The 13,967-nt window shown below is 45.4% G+C and overlaps 1 protein-coding gene across 2 annotated transcripts in view; it reads right to left on the bottom strand.

Annotated features, from left to right (window-relative positions):
• NEXMIF (neurite extension and migration factor) overlaps positions 1-13,967 on the bottom strand; it is a 492,764-nt gene that overhangs the window by 395,499 nt on the left and 83,298 nt on the right. The window lies entirely within an intron of this gene.

Genomic DNA, 13,967 nt, shown 5'->3' with positions numbered 1-13,967 from the left:
CTCATTTCTATCTATCTTTAATGTATCTAATTTGTTCAATCTATTGAACTACTATCAATTTATCTCTCTAATCACATATATTTATAATCTAAATATCTCTCATTACTGTTGGTCTCTTTATCATATCTACTTATCATGTATCTAATCTATCAACCTTTATATATACACAACTGTCTTTGACATCACAAATATCAGACATGACATGTTATCAGGCACCAACAGTACAGCCCATGCTGATTGCATTGTTGTACATTTACATTTCCTATAGAAAGGATACCTACAAGCCTTGTTCTTGTTTTGACAAATAATTATGGCAGGATTGAAAATGAAGATGCTTATAGCCATCAGTTTATATAATCTATTACCCAATATGTCCAATATATTTACAGCAGATGTGTTTTTTCATGAAAATCTAAACCACTTTATCAGAATCAGTAGTCAGACTTCATACTTGTAAGCAATTGTTCATAAATCGTGATACATTACTTGTGTGCCAGGCAGAGCACAGCGTATATTAACCGTATGAGGGCTTCTATTACAGTATACACCAGGCACATTTCATCCCTGTACCTCCATACGTTGTAAAGAACTGGTTAAAGCCAATCTCCTTATATCATTGCTGGGTAAATTCTGCTTCTCATTTATTGATCCATAGGTGGAATAGAAAATGCCTGCACATATCTTTCATCAAATACTGTACAAAAGGTTCCATTTTTGGAGGTGCCAGTCAATTAAGTATTAATAATGTCACTAATAGATTTTCTAGATATTCCCAAGGTTACAGTGTGTGGAGCGAGGCAGAGTGAAGAAAACAAGTATTATTAGATAGGTAACCACGGAGATCTTGTAACCCGACTGTCCTTAGTGGCAGATGAAAAAAAAAATCTTTATCTCAACAATTAGTCTTGTGCATGAAGTCTGAGATTCTGATTTTTTTAAGCAGAAAATGTTCTAGAATTATTTCTGTAGAAAAGAATCTTAAAAGATTCAAGCCAGTGTTATCCCGATGCAAAATAAGAGCCGACAGAATAAGGCGCCGCCATTACTGAGCCAAACACACACAGCTACATTTTGGCTCTAAATAGAGATTATCTCATATCATATATTGCTGGTGTAATGGTCAATGTGTGACTGGACACACCGCCTCCAGCAGGGCGAAATTATATGACACACGCGACCCTGGATACACCGCCTCCAGTAGGGCGAATTTAAATAATAAGATGTGCAGCCGGATACACCGCCTCCAGCAGGCGAATTTCAGAGATACACGTGAAACTCGATACACCGCCTCCAGCAGGGCAAATTTAAATAATAAGGGGAAACACCAGGGAAACAATTACAATGGTGGGCCCTGCGATAGGGAACGAAGACGTGGAGACCTCCTGCACTCCCGAGTCAGTGTCTCTACACTCCTAACGATCCCTAGGCCGGTTCCGCACCGGGCGCCGCTCAGGATACCTTTAAACCCTAGCTCGCCCTGCACCTAGCCCTTTCTAGTGAAACGGCCGGTGCAGAGACTAATCCCACCACTGCACTGAAACACACATAAAGGAAAGGCACAAACAGGGAAACACCACTTAGCTTTGCTCTGTTGCTCTTGCTCCCAGCAACAGAGTCCACCACCAGAATGCAGCTTTCCTCCTGAATAGCTGCCACCAAGCTCTGTCAGAGCTGCAAGGAAATCCCCTCTGACTCCTTCCACACCAGGACTCTGACTGTGCTGCAAGGAACTCTCTCTAGCTCCTTTCTCCACCAAAGATGGTTGGAAATGAACACTATCACCAACACTGATTGCAACACCTGACACTATTTTATAGCAGAGCCAGAGCAATCACACCTGCTTTATAATCACATGTACTAAACTAAAGAACCAGAGTGCAATGACCCTAACGGCCACCGGGGGAAAACTAGAACTAAAACCACCACAGTGCAATGACCCTAATGGCCACCGGGGGCAAACCCAAACTTAAGCACACAGATTAAGGAAAAAAAAAGGTTACATGTGCTTTATATCTGTCATGATCCAGCATGGATCATGACAGTTGGGTCCCGAGAAAACATTATTGACATTTCCTACTTGAGCCATGTAATAACGATACGTTGATGTAACCTAAAGCCCTAAATCACAAGATCTCAGCATTTCATGGCAAAGCAACATATACAGTGGGGCAAAAAAGTATTTAGTCAGTCAGCAATAGTGCAAGTTCCACCACTTAAAAAGATGAGAGGCGTCTGTAATTTACATCATAGGTAGACCTCAACTATGGGAGACAAACTGAGAAAAAAAAATCCAGAAAATCACATTGTCTGTTTTTTTTTCATTTTATTTGCATATTATGGTGGAAAATAAGTATTTGGTCAGAAACAAGCAATCAAGATTTCTGGCTCTCACAGACCTGTAACTTCTTCTTTAAGAGTCTCCTCTTTCCTCCACTTATTACCTGTAGTAATGGCACCTGTTTAAACTTGTTATCAGTATAAAAAGACACCTGTGCACACCCTCAAACAGTCTGACTCCAAACTCCACTATGGTGAAGACCAAAGAGCTGTCAAAGGACACCAGAAACAAAATTGTAGCCCTGCACCAGGCTGGGAAGACTGAATCTGCAATAGCCAACCAGCTTGGAGTGAAGAAATCAACTGTGGGAGCAATAATTAGAAAATGGAAGACATACAAGACCACTGATAATCTCCCTCGATCTGGTGCTCCACGCAAAATCCCACCCCGTGGGGTCAGAATGATCACAAGAACGGTGAGCAAAAATCCCAGAACCACGCGGGGGGACCTAGTGAATGAACTGCAGAGAGCTGGGACCAATGTAACAAGGCCTACCATAAGTAACACACTACGCCACCATGGACTCAGATCCTGCAGTGCCAGACGTGTCCCACTGCTTAAGCCTGTACATGTCCGGGCCCGTCTGAAGTTTGCTAGAGAGCATTTGGATGATCCAGAGGAGTTTTGGGAGAATGTCCTATGGTCTGATGAAACCAAACTGGAACTGTTTGGTAGAAACACAACTTGTCGTGTTTGGAGGAAAAAGAATACTGAGTTGCATCCATCAAACACCATACCTACTGTAAAGCATGGTGGTGGAAACATCATGCTTTGGGGCTGCTTCTCTGCAAAGGGGCCAGGACGACTGATCCGGGTACATGAAAGAATGAATGGGGCCATGTATCGTGAGATTTTGAGTGCAAACCTCCTTCCATCAGCAAGGGCATTGAATATGAAACGTGGCTGGGTCTTTCAACATGACAATGATCCAAAGCACACCGCCAGGGCAACGAAGGAGTGGCTTCGTAAGAAGCATTTCAAGGTCCTGGAGTGGCCTAGCCAGTCTCCAGATCTCAACCCTATAGAAAACCTTTGGAGGGAGTTGAAAGTCCGTGTTGCCAAGCGAAAAGCCAAAAACATCACTGCTCTAGAGGAGATCTGCATGGAGGAATGGGCCAACATACCAACAACAGTGTGTGGCAACCTTGTGAAGACTTACAGAAAACGTTTGACCTCTGTCATTGCCAACAAAGGATATATCACAAAGTATTGAGATGAAATTTTGTTTCTGACCAAATACTTATTTTCCACCATAATATGCAAATAAAATGAAAAAAAAACAAACAATGTGATTTTCTGGATTTTTTTTTCTCAGTTTGTCTCCCATAGTTGAGGTCTACCTATGATGTAAATTACAGACGCCTCTCATCTTTTTAAGTGGTGGAACTTGCACTATTGCTGACTGACTAAATACTTTTTTGCCCCACTGTATCACCTATCCATAGGAATGAAGATATGTATGACCGCTCGGGGTCCAACCGCTCCCCCCCCAGCAATCACAAGAGTAGAGACTCCAAAGTCTCCCATGTGAATGGAGCAGTAGTGACCACGTCACCATTGTTTTTTTCACTGCCCATAGCAGTGGCAGCTGCAACTGCTCAGTACTGCTTAATTCACATGTGGGAGTCTTAGATCCCCGTTTTCTCAGTACTGCTTAATTCACATAGGGGAGTCTCAGATCCCCATTTTCTGAGTACTGCTTAATTCACATGGGGGAGTCTCAGATCCCCATTTTCTGAGCACTGCTTAATTCACATAATTGAAGTCCCAGATCCCCATTTTCTGAGCACTGCTTAATTCACATAGGGAAGACACAGATCCCCATTTTCTGAGCACTGCTTAATTCACACGGGGGAGTCTCAGATCCCCGTTTTCTCAGCACTGCTTAATTCACATAGGGGAGTCTCAGATCCCCATATTCTGAATCGGTTATCATCTCAGCAGCTGGATCCCAAAATGATACATCAATTATTCTGTGAATAACAGACAAATGTTTTTTATGAGGTGACCCCTTCAGAGAGATGTGCACATTACACTAAACCCAGCCAAACCTACTCATTTCAGCAGGACCAGCTGACCATCTAATGTTCTTAATTCACATAGGGGAGACCCAGGTCCCCATTTTTCAGTTCTGCTTAATTCACATAGGGGAGTCTTAGATCCTCATTTTTCTCAGTATTGCGTAATTCACATAGGGGAGTTTCAGATGCCCATTTTCTCAGTACTGCTTAATTCACATAGGGGAGACTCAGATCCCCATTTTCTCAGTACTGCTTAATTCACATAGGGGAGACTCAGATCCCCATTTTCTCAGTACTGCTTAATTCACATTGGGGAGACTCAGATCCCCATTTTCTCAGTTCTGTCTAATTCACTTAGGGCTCAGATCCCCATTTTCTCAGTTCTGTTTAATTCGCTTAGGGGAAACCCAGATCCCCATTTTCTCAGTACTGTTTAATTCACATAAGGGAGTCTCAGATCCCTATTTTTTAATCGGTTATCATCTCAGCAGCTGGATCCCCAAATGATACATTTATTAATTATTCTGTGGCTAACAGACAAATGTTGTTTATGTGGTGACCCCTACAGAGCGCTGTGCACATTACACTAAACCCTGCTAAACCCACTCATTTCAGCAGGACCAGCTGACCATCTAATGTGTATGGGGGGCCTCTTGGCACTACCCAAAAAGGTGATGTCACGGAGGCAAGAATCGGGCATTTTGAATTTAAGTAAAATAAAGTCCAGCTCGCCCTAGTAGACATCCTTAGGCGTTCGGAGCATGGGGAACGCTGTGTCAAGGCGTGGAGCAATCAAAACAAATTTTAACAACCAGTTCTTTTGGGCAATACTCCCCTCTCCCCATTGAAAACACTCTATGCATATAGCGGAGTAAGTAAAGATATAGAGGAGTAAGTAAAGATAAATGTCAGGCAGACAGCTATCTAAGGTATATGGATACTTCAAAGACTGCACACGGGCTGTTGTTAGCTACCATATGACTGATTTAAATAAATAGTATTGTCACCAAAGTTAAAAGTTAGAATATACAGTATTTCAGCTTCTTAAAAATAATAAACTGAAAAAGTGACAAAAATTAAATTTTAAGGGCTTCATTTATCATTTATAGCTTTTCTTTTTTGTCTTCTTGAACTCATTGACATTTTCACCTGCTAAATTGTTCAAAATAGCTCACATGGTTTAGGAGCTTTGCACAAAATCAATAATGTTCTTCATATTTTCTGCCACTTGTTAGGCTATGCACCCAAGTTATTCATGCAAGAAGAAAAATGGAGCAAACAGGTGAGTACAGTAAAAAAGTAGTCATCTTTATTAAATAAGTACAGACAAATATAATGACAAGTAGTAATAGGAAAAATAGTAAAAATGACAACACCGCAGAATAAAAGAACAGAAACCCCCGGACACAAGGACAACCATCATGCGTGTCGTGGTGTACAAATGTGTATAACTCAATAGTAAATATCACCACACAGCATCCACCTGGACAAGACTGCACCGCAGAGTATAAGTGTGGAGGTATCCAAGAGGCGCTGAATGCGCCACATGTAGAGAGTGGTATCTTACCACAGGTGGAGGCAGAGGCTGTAGAGGTCCGGGGCCAGGTTAGGGGCGAGCCCGACGCGTGTTTCGCGTGTTTGCACACACGCTTTCTCAAGGGAAGTAACACGGGGAAGGGTAAAGGACCTTCTTATGCACCAAGTGGCAAGATCACATGACCGCCAGTAAACCAATGGGAGTGGTATAAATCGGCGCATGCGCGGTGGGCACAGCAAACGCCGGCAATGCAGGGACAAAGCGTCACACATCGCCCAAGGCCTAGGGGAGGGGGGAATTCCCGGAGGCCGAGAGAGACGCGCAAAGACGCTCGCCCTGCAGCCGAGCGGAAGCAGGCACAGCGGGCATGCGCACAACAAAAGCCCAAAAGTAAAAGGCAATATACAGGGCTAAGCGTGAGCTGATCATATACAAGAACCATGTGCACACATGAATGATCAAAAAAATAGCACTAAAAAGGGGACAACAAGAGAAACAGCAAAACAATCAGAAAATCATGCAATAAAGTATAAGATGCATAATAAATAGAGGGTATTAGAAAAACCGGTTCCCCTATAAATATGCGGGGCAAAGTTCCCCACTCCACATATACTTATATATATGAGACTATAAAATAACCAAATGCAGATAGTCATGCAAACAATGCAAAATACACATATATAGGGAGATGCGTTATCCTCCAAACTGCAGCTCTTGTATCCTTGTACAGAATATGATGTCGATACAATGGTGTATATGGAAAACAGCAAACACACGACAAATCCATCTCCCATGCAGAAAATGTACAACGGGGCACAAGAAGGTCCGAAAAAGAACTAGAAAGAAAAAATAAGAATAAAACAATGAATAAAATGTGATATAATAAAACCAGAAAAGAACCCCCAAACACTGGAATGGGGAATAACAGAGAAATGAAAGGGCAAGGTAAATGAAACAAAGAAGTTATATAAGAAGTGTATTTTTAAATGTGTACATGAATATAAGCAAACAGTAAGGGTCACCTACAAAAAAGAGGCAAAAGATAACGATTCATTTAGGCCCTTAGGGGTCAGGGTGTCCAGTGTGACAATCCATTTAGCTTCGACTTGGGCCAGTCTCCGTTTGTAGTTACCACCTCTCACCCCCAAATGGACCTGATCAATACCTCTAATTTTAAGAGAAGTGGGGTCACCATTATGATACTGCCGAAAATGGCGAGGCAGAGTCTTAAGAAGGGAAACGTCAGTCACTGTCTTGGACGCACAAATGTCCCGCACATGCTCACGCACCCTCCTCCTAAGTTCTCTGGACGTGAGACCAACGTAAATTTTTGAGCAGCCACATGTGGCGTAATAGATCACATTTGTGCTGCTACATGAAATCCGATAACGAATATCAAACTGTCTCTGTCCATCGGAGGAGGTAAAGGTGTCGCAGCGCAGGACATTTGTGCATGCAAGACAGTGACCACAAGGTATGGAGCCAGGTACAGGGCCCCTAGACCCAAATACATTAGTCGACACTGGGAGATAGTGACTCCTCACCAGAAGGTCACTAAGATTTCTTGACCTTCTTGCGGTCATTGAAGGATATCGACCCAAGGATGGACCCAGGGCAGGTTCAGTCCCAAGAATCGACCAATGTTTGGTGAGGATCTGCCTCATGTTGTCCCATTGATGGTTAAAATGTGGAGATGAACCTAATTGGTCCATCCATGGTCTGTCGAGAGGCCCTATTGCGAGAAACCAAAAGACTACCGCGTGGAGTGGCTCTTGCTCTTAAGTAGCCTTTTTGGTTGATTCTTGGGACTGAACCTGCCCTGGGTCCATCTTTGGGTCGATATCCTTCAATGACCGCAAGAAGGTCAAGAAATCTTAGTGACCTTCTGGTGAGGAGTCACTATCTCCCAGTGTCGACTAATGTATTTGGGTCTAGGGGCCCTGTACCTGGCTCCATACCTTGTGGTCACTGTCTTGCATGCACAAATGTCCTGCGCTGCGACACCTTTACCTCCTCCGATGGACAGAGACAGTTTGATATTCGTTATCAGATTTCATGTAGCAGCACAAATGTGATCTATTATGCCACATGTGGCTGCTCAAAAATTTACGTTGGTCTCACGTCCAGAGAACTTAGGAGGAGGGTGCGTGAGCATGTGCGGGACATTTGTGCGTCCAAGACAGTGACTGACGTTTCCCTTCTTAAGACTCTGCCTCGCCATTTTCGGCAGTATCATAATGGTGACCCCACTTCTCTTAAAATTAGAGGTATTGATCAGGTCCATTTGGGGGTGAGAGGTGGTAACTACAAACGGAGACTGGCCCAAGTCGAAGCTAAATGGATTGTCACACTGGACACCCTGACCCCTAAGGGCCTAAATGAATCGTTATCTTTTGCCTCTTTTTTGTAGGTGACCCTTACTGTTTGCTTATATTCATGTACACATTTAAAAATACACTTCTTATATAACTTCTTTGTTTCATTTACCTTGCCCTTTCATTTCTCTGTTATTCCCCATTCCAGTGTTTGGGGGTTCTTTTCTGGTTTTATTATATCACATTTTATTCATTGTTTTATTCTTATTTTTTCTTTCTAGTTCTTTTTCGGACCTTCTTGTGCCCCGTTGTACATTTTCTGCATGGGAGATGGATTTGTCGTGTGTTTGCTGTTTTCCATATACACCATTGTATCGACATCATATTCTGTACAAGGATACAAGAGCTGCAGTTTGGAGGATAACGCATCTCCCTATATATGTGTATTTTGCATTGTTTGCATGACTATCTGCATTTGGTTATTTTATAGTCTCATATATATAAGTATATGTGGAGTGGGAAACTTTGCCCCGCATATTTATAGGGGATCCGGTTTTTCTAATACCCTCTATTTATTATGCATCTTATACTTTATTGCATGATTTTCTGATTGTTTTGCTGTTTCTCTTGTTGTCCCCTTTTTAGTGCTATTTTTTTGATCATTCATGTGTGCACATGGTTCTTGTATATGATCAGCTCACGCTTAGCCCTGTATATTGCCTTTTACTTTTGGGCTTTGGTTGTGTGCATGCCCGCTGTGCCTGCTTCCGCTCGGCTGCAGGGCGAGCGTCTTTGCGCGTCTCTCTCGGCCTCCGGGAATTCCCCCCTCCCCTAGGCCTTGGGCGATGTGTGACGCTTTGTCCCTGCATTGCCGGCGTTTGCTGTGCCCACCGCGCATGCGCCGCTTTATACCACTCCCATTGGTTTACTGGCGGTCATGTGATCTGGCCACTTGGTGCATAAGAAGGTCCTTTACCCTTCCCCGTGTTACTTCCCTTGAGAAAGCGTGTGTGCAAACATGCGAAACGCGCGTCGGGCTCGCCCCTAACCTGGCCCCGGACCTCTACAGCCTCTGCCTCCACCTGTGGTAAGATACCACTCTCTACATGTGGCGCATTCAGCGCCTCTTGGATACCTCCACACACTTATACTCTGCGGTGCAGTCTTGTCCAGGTGGATGCTGTGTGGTGATATTTACTATTGAGTTATACACATTTGTACACCACGACACGCATGATGGTTGTCCTTGTGTCCGGGGGTTTCTGTTCTTTTATTCTGCGGTGTTGTCATTTTTACTATTTTTCCTATTACTACTTGTCATTATATTTGTCTGTACTTATTTAATAAAGATGACTACTTTTTTACTGTACTCACCTGTTTGCTCCATTTTTCTCCTTGCATGAATAGATTGCTTTTGGAGTGGGTGCTTTGTGGCTTTTTGCCTTGGGGGGGCTGTTTTGTTACAGCCTTACCTTTCTGTTGACATCTAGATAATGTCACTGAGGTTTGTGTATCTATGCGCCCAAGTTGCAGAAATGCTGCGGAATTGTCCGCATTTCCGCAACTCTCTGCCGCAGGTAAAACGCATGCGGAATTCGCAAGCGTTTTCCAGCAAAATACATGCATTATGCAAGCGTTTTTAGCTTGCAGAATTTAAGCGCTTTTCCAAGCGATTTGAAGCATCGATTGGAAAGGTGATTGACAAGTTGGTCACACTTGTCAAGCATAGTGCTTGACAAGTGTGACCAACTTTTTACTATTGATGCTGTTTATGCAGCATCAATAGTGTCACGATCCATGCTGGATTGTGACAGATTTAGTACAAGTAACCTTTTTTTTCCTTTAAGCTTTTGGCTTAAAGTTAGTTTTGGCCCCGGTGGCCATTAGGGTCATTACACTGTGGTGTCTTTAGTTCTAGTTTGGCCCCCAGTGGTGGCTAGCGTTATTACACGTGAATCACTAGCAGTTGTGATTGCTCTGGTTTACCTATAAAGGAGTGCCAGGTGGTTGCAATCACGGTTGGTGATATTGGTCATTTCCAACCATCCTTCGTGAAGGAAGGAGCTAGAGAAGAGTTCCTTGCAGCTCAGTCAGTGTCTTGGTGTGGAAGGAGCTACAAAGAGGAGTTCCTTGCAGCTCTGACAAAGCTTTGGTGAAGTAGCAGCTATTCAGGAGGAAAGCTGTATTCGGGTGCCGGACTTTGTTGCTGGGAGCAATAACAACAGAGCAAAGCTAAGTGGTGTTTTCCCTGTTTGTATATTTTTCCTTGTGTGTGTATTAGTGCAGTGGTGGGATTAGTCTCTGCACCTTCCAGCTCACTAGTAAAGGATAGGTGCAGGGTGAGCTAGAGACTAAGGTATCCAGCTCGGCGACAGGTGAGGAGCCTGTATAGGGAACGTGAAGAGTGCAGGGACACTGGCTCAGGGGAGTGCAGGAGGTCTCCACATCCCCGTTCCCTAGTGCAGGGCCCACCATTGTATCTGATTTCACCGGTGTTCCCCTTGTTTGTCCTTATGTTAGTGCCGTCCTGCGGGTCGCGGCATAGAGGACAAGTCACACCGTGACATTATTACCAGCCCTAAATTTTTTGCTGGTGAGCCATGGGTCAAATTCAGACCAGTGAGCAGTGGCTGGAGGGCCTCGCTGAGGTGAGAGAGGAGCTGAATGCTGTGCTGAAGCAGTTCCAGCAGCAGTTATCAGGGTCTGGGGCCTCCCCTCTGGCTCAGCCAGAAACCCAATTTGCGGCGTTGGCCAATATGCCCCCTGCAGTTCCTGCTCAGGTCTTGCTTATACGCGCATAGTATAATGAAAACCTGGCACTCAACTTAAATGCTTAAATGGAACAGTTTATTTGTAGTACCAAACAAAACGTTTTGGTCAGTGCAGACCTTCAACACAGCGTCCATGAGGACCAGGCTTGCACTTTCCCTGCCAGACAGATAAGACTTAACTGCGCTCCAGCAGCACACTGACATTTGGCTTTACAGGGACATACAAAAAGCACCCTCCAATCTAAGTACAGACAATCTTTGAGCACGTAACTGATGAAGGTCTGCATTGACCGAAACGTTTTGTTTGGTACTACAAATAAACTGTTCCATTTAAGCATTTAAGTTGAGTGCCAGGATTTCATTATACTATATATGGTTTGGGAACCTACCTCGGCACCACCACAGTTGTGCACACGGTGTTTTTTCCTTGCTTATACGCGCAGACGCCCCCAGGCAGGTGGGAGGAAATGGTGTCCCCATGGTGCTGCCTGGTGTCCCCCGAAGTGAAGGAGTACATCCCTGTAGTGAGCAGACTGATGATCTGGTCTGCGGGGCTCATGCCAAAACTTCTGTTCCAGCTCAGAAGCCGCGCCCCCCTGGTCGTGTGGAGGAAGACGACCTGGGAGTGTATATTTCCTCCTCTGCGGCTTTGGCGATGATGCCCCCTGGAGTCCCTGCTGGGGAGCAGGACTTGCTTATACAGGCGGACGCACACAGGCAGGTGGGAGGAGTTGGTGTCCCCATGGTGTTGTCTGGTATCCCCCAAGGTGAAGGGGTACGCCCCTGTAGTGAGCAGACTAATGATTTAGACCGTGAGGCTCTCGCCGAAATTTCTGTACTGTCAAGAGAAGCCGTGTCCACCTGGTCATGTGGAGGAAGACGTCCTGGGAGTTTACATTTCCTCCTCGCCCTCTCAAGGTACTATGTCAGCAGCAGTGGTGATTGGCGAGGTACCTGAGGGCATACTGGGGCTTGTGAACAGTGGAGAAGTCAGTCTGGTGGATGCTCGGTTTGTCCAGACTCATGGTCTGAGGTATAAGACGCTGGACAAACCCCTAAGCGTCCAGACCATTAACTCTGTCCCACTGAGCCAGGGGAGGTTAAATCAAGTCGTAAAAGACATTTAGCTGCATATAGGACATCCATCATGATGAGTCCCAGTCATGCTACGTCTTGGAGTGAAGGCCAGTACCTAACGTTTTGGGCCCCCCTAGGTCGAAAAAACACAACCCGGTCTTAGACTGGCGGACTAGGGAAGTAGTCAGCTGGGAGCAGTCGTGTGAGGGCTGCTGCCTGGGTGCTACTGTCTCTGCCGTCTCTCTACAACAGTCCCCTTCCTCTCCAGTGAGGTCAGCAGAGGTGCTGCTGGAGAGTAGGGGCAAGTCTCAACCCTCGCCATTAGCCAGCAGGCCTCGTAGTAGGAGGGGGCGGAGGGTGGTGTTTCCCTCTGGGAATTGTGGGGGTGTGAGTGTGGTGTGGACACAGGGGGGCGCCTCTGTTGTCAGTTCCAGAAAGAGTTCACCGAATTGTGACAATCGAATGTACGGCAATAAACGTTCAGGTCCGGACCTGTGTGTGAACGAGCATGTATGGGTGGCCACCAAAAGCATCCAGTGGAAGTGTGTTGCGGGGGTCTGGAATTCTCAGGTGATTGGGCCGTATCTGGTGTCGGCCATCCTCGGCCCGGAGACTTACCAGCTGGAAACATGCACATACACAACTCGTTCCCCAGGTCGGCCCTTTGGAGATGTATGGTGCCTCCAGAACATACATTGCCCATAACAGCGGTGCTCGTGTGTCATAAACCTGAAAATCAGGTAGTTGCTGGAGTGAACTCTGGACCTGGGCGTCCCCACTGAAGGTGGTTCCCTGATGAGGAGTGGTCTTGAGGGTCCTTAGGCCCCTCACTGAGGGAGGGTACTGTCACGATCCATGCTGGATTGTGACAGATTTAGTACAAGTAATCTTTTTTTTTCCTTTAAGCTTTCGGCTTAAAGTTAGTTTTGCCCCCGGTGGCCGTTAGGGTCATTACACCGTGGTGTCTTTAGTTCTAGTTTGGCCCCCGGTGGTGGCTAGCGTTATTACACGTGAATCACTAGCAGGTGTGATTGCTCTGGCTTACCTATAAAGGAGTGTCAGGTGGTTGCAAACACGGTTGGTGATATTGGTCATTTCCAACCATCCTTCGTGAAGGAAGGAGCTAGAGAAGAGTTCCTTGCAGCTCAGTCAGTGTCTTGGTGTGGATGGAGCTACAGAGAGGAGTTCCTTGCAGCTCTGACAAAGCTTTGGTGATGTAGCAGCTATTCAGGAGGAAAGCTGTACTCGGGTGCCGGACTTTGTTGCTGGGAGCAATAGCAACAGAGCAAAGCTAAGTGGTGTTTACCCTGTTTGTATATTTTTCCTTGTGAGTGTATTAGTGGGATTAGTCTCTGCACCTTCCAGCTCACTAGTAAGGGATAGGTGCAGGATGAGCTAGGGACTAAGGTATCCAGCTTGGCGACAGGTGAGGAGCCTGTATAGGGAACGTGAGGAGTGCAGGGACACTGGCTCAGGGGAGTGCAGGAGGTCTTCATGTCCCCGTTCCCTAGTGCAGGGCCCACCGTTGTAACGGTTTCCCCCGGTGTTCCCCTTTACTCTGTAATTTCGCCCTGCTGGAGGCGGTGTATCCAGGTACACGTGTAATTATTGAAATTCGTCCTGCTGGAGGCAGTGAATCTGGCTGCACGTGACAAATAGTGAAAGATAGAATGTTAAAAATAATTTAAAAAATAAAAAATATGGATATACTCACCTTCTGTTGGTCCCCGATCTCCTCAGCGGCGCTCCTAGTCCTCAGTGGTGCTCCCGGCCCGTTCCATTTCCAGGCGTGCTTTGCGAGAATGACCTCTGATTACATCACAAAGGTCATTGTGTTGCAAAGCAAGCCTGGGAAGCAACGCTGAGGACCAGTAGGACTCCACGGGCCGACAGAGGGTAAGTATATCC

This window comes from Dendrobates tinctorius, unplaced genomic scaffold (genome assembly GCF_039654945.1).
Source record: "Dendrobates tinctorius isolate UK_male_01 unplaced genomic scaffold, ASM3965494v1 ptg000231l, whole genome shotgun sequence".
NCBI classification, from domain to species: Eukaryota; Metazoa; Chordata; class Amphibia; order Anura; family Dendrobatidae; genus Dendrobates; species Dendrobates tinctorius.
The sequence above is the reverse complement of the archived record's forward strand: the minus strand, read 5'-3'. Positions and strand labels throughout refer to the sequence as shown.